The sequence below is a fragment of the Nannospalax galili genome, unplaced genomic scaffold (assembly GCF_000622305.1).
Source record: "Nannospalax galili isolate Female #2095 unplaced genomic scaffold, S.galili_v1.0 scaffold794, whole genome shotgun sequence".
NCBI classification, from domain to species: domain Eukaryota; kingdom Metazoa; phylum Chordata; class Mammalia; order Rodentia; family Spalacidae; genus Nannospalax; species Nannospalax galili.
Genome location: NW_008334566.1, coordinates 860,718 through 864,348, shown reverse-complemented (window position 1 = coordinate 864,348; position 3,631 = coordinate 860,718). Strand labels below are relative to the sequence as shown.

At 35.9% G+C, this 3,631-nt stretch overlaps 1 protein-coding gene across 2 annotated transcripts in view; it reads left to right on the top strand.

The window, feature by feature from the left end:
* Ppp1r3a (protein phosphatase 1 regulatory subunit 3A) overlaps nt 1–3,631 on the top strand; it is a 42,198-nt gene that overhangs the window by 11,787 nt on the left and 26,780 nt on the right. The gene's annotated exons all lie outside the window — the stretch shown is intronic.

Here is a 3,631-nt window from a genome sequence, read left to right as displayed (position 1 = left end):
CTCTCTCTCTCTCTCTCTCTCTCTCTCTCTCTCTCTCTCCCTCCCTCTGTATATGTAAAAATGTGTGCTAGCATATAAAATCAGTTTTAACTAAGATCTACTGGTTCTAATCAGTGAACACATGCACCAACAACCTAGCTGATGATTTGATTATTGAGGAAATGAAACAGAAAGTGAGGAAACATTGCCCCTCTGCTCACTTTAACTTTGATATACTAGTTTTTCTGTGAAGAACACACTAAAACAATTACATACCCACAGGTAAGTTTGTATTTAAATCTTATTGCTTTTTTGCCTGCAGTATTTAGAAAGAATTCTTCAAATCGCTAAGGTTTTGGCTGCCATTTTATGTTTTCTGAATTGATAGCATGTTTTTTGAAACTAGTGTAGGTAAACCAAGTAAGTCTATAAAAAATGGTGATTATTGGGGCCGGAGAGATGACTTAGCGGTTAAGAACACTAGCTGTTCTTGCAGAAGACCCAGGTTCAAATCCCAGCACCCACATGGCAGCTAACAACTGTCCGTAACTCCAGTTCCAGGGGATCCAACAGCCTCTTCTGTCCGAGCATTGCACAACACGGGTGCACTTACCTACATGCAGGCAATACACACATACACATAAAAATAATAAATAAAATATTTTTTAAAGTGGTAATTATACAAACATTCAAAGCATTTGTTTACATATCTCATGAAGTTCACATTTCTGTGATAGTCTTAGCTCTGCTGCAGACTTATTGACAGTGTAAGGTATTTTTTCCCCACTCATTACTTTCTAAGTTTCTAGAAAGTTGCTATTCCATGGTACAAAATAAAACATCTTTCCTTAAATTCATTTAAGGATTGGTGTTTGCCATTATTACACCTGATACGATTACTTATATGCAAATAAATTAGCATTAGCAAGAAGCTATCTAGTCTGATCATTTTTGTACCTGGATAAGAAAGTCCCTTTGCCACCTTGCCCTTCCTGCAGGGTTAGTCAGATTATTTGCAATAGTCACATTTCCAGGCAGGTCCCATCAAGATGATTTGCTTTTCAAATTTCTCATTTTATTTTATCAAGTGTAAGTTTTATATTTTAATATACGATTTTGTTCATTTGTGGAAAAAATATCGTTAAGTACTTTATTCCAACTATTTTCAAAGAAGGCTATTTACTACTGCAATTAGCATTGTTTGGGGGAGGGGGGATGCAAGGCTATGTTTTGCTGACCGTTTCACAGGCAAGGTGGTCAGAACAAATATTTAGACTAATGGTTAAATTACAAGAGTGTGTTCCATTAATCCTTCAAGGCAGCTTATTACAGATAGAGATGAAAGAATTGGAACTCACTTTCAATGTAACCCTTGACAAAGCTGAGTTTGCAGCTGGTTCTAATTGCAAAACTACACTTTCCTCTACTGTGAATACTGTCTCACAACCTAGACACTCATGAGCTAAGAATATTAAACCCCACTTATTTAATGGCCCATCAACATTCTGAAATGTGTGTGTGCGTGTGTGTGTGTGTGTGTGTGTGTGTGTGTGTAGAAAACTCCTGAGAGTTTATGAATGCAAAGCAGTGACTTTAACTCAGCCTGTGGTGACTTCCAAGGCTGTAAAGGAGCAGCGGAGGTGTGTCAATACACTGTGAATTTTACAATCATGGTTAAGAGATTCCAATTTTCCCAGAAACGTGGACATTTTCCATTATGCAGACCATAGTTTTTCTACCTTCCTTTTGAATGTTTCTATTCACTGTCTTTTTAAAAAATCTCTTACTATCCAACCCCTTCCTTCCATCAGGGACCAACTCAATTTTCCTTCTTACCCAAAAGTTTATTTTAAAAAAGTATATTTATTTGTATGTGTATGAGTGTTTTTCTTGCATGTATGCAAGTGCACTATGCGCACGGAATGTCTGCAAAGGCCAGAAGAGGGCATAAATCCACTGGAACTGAAGTTACAGATGGTTGTTAGCTGCCATGTGGGTGCTGGGTACCAAAATTGGGTCCTTTGTAAGAGCCACTGGTGTTCTTAGCCACTGAGCCAGCTCTCTAGCCCCTCAAAGCTTTTCTTTTTTCTTTTTCTTTTCCACTGCCTTCCGCCTTTCTTTCCCTAAGTTCAGCATTTAATTCCTGAGGATTCATCTGGTGCTTACTCATATTAAAAAAGAGAACACAAACCCCCAAACCCTTGTTATTTTGCCATTGTTCTTCTTAATTGGATTGCACACTCTATGCAATAAGGAAAGGAATGATGTGCAAGTCTAAATACTATTCCCCACAATGGTTCACACAGGAACTCACTCATATCACAAACCCTGAAAAGGTATCTATTGAAAGCAATTTGTTTTTGGATTGATTATCCTGAAGTCTTGTAAAGTTCAAGAGTATCTTCTGAATAATTAAATATTGAATTAAATTTATTAGGCTCTTAATGATGATCTTTAAACATGATGCTTTCATGATCTTTAAACTAGAGATGCTATTGCACATCTCCATTTGGATATTCAAGTGATAAATTAATGATTTTACAGGTCAAATCTAAATTATAATCACTCACACTCAAATTGCCATTTTCTTTATTATACATTTTGTTTAAAATCAGTTATCGGGGCTGGAGAGAGGGCTCAGCAGTTAAGACCACTGGCTGTTCTTGCAGAGGACCTGGGTTCAAGTTCGAGCATCCACATGGTGGCCTACAACTGTCCATAACTGAAGTTCCAGAGGACCTGATGTCCTCTTCTAATCTCCATGGGCATTGGACTACATGGGTGCACTTATATGAAGGCAATATACTCATATACCTAGAAAGCAAAAATAATAAATAAAATTTAAAAGTAACAGTTATCTTTCTGTCATGAATATAGTAAGTTACATCATCAAAATTCATTTATCTTTGACCCATTCTTGCTAACTCTATACCTACATTATAGTCTAGCACAATGTTGATTATGATATTTTATTGTGAATTAATGTTTTGACAGCAAAAATAGAGCATGCAAATACTATATTTTCCTATTATAAAATATCAGAAAACATAAGTCTCATCCAGTAATAACTACACATTTATTGTTTAAATTGATTCAAAGTTAAATACAAAATTGAACATATTAACTGTTTTACTATCTTATAGACAGTCCACAATTAGTTAAAATTATTTAGGATACTAAGGTATAAAGAAATAATGAAATTGAGAAACAAATAATTATTTTACCATAGAAACATATTATTTTCTTCTCTCCAGTATCTGAAAACATCATTTCATGAAGTCACTACGATTTTACTTTTCAGTAATATCAAATAGAGCTAAGTCTCACAGGAGAGGCAGGTTAATTTAATAGCCTCTGACTGTCTTCATGTCATGATCCAGAAGAGTGGACCAGAATCAGGACAGTCCAAGAGACTGAACAAGTAAAGATCAAGGAAGATAATACATGCCTGATGACAGATTATACCTTTCTTCTTTCAGAGACCAGAGTTGAGGCTCATGTTAGTCCTCTGGGATGTGGTCCTCACTAATGCTAGGATGTGTGGGCCAGACTTGGATGATATCCATCATGTTTCTTTTTCTTCTTCTTTTTTTTCTTTAACCTTTTGATGTCAAGATTCCTACCATGCAGATACACATTCTAATAAGTCCTA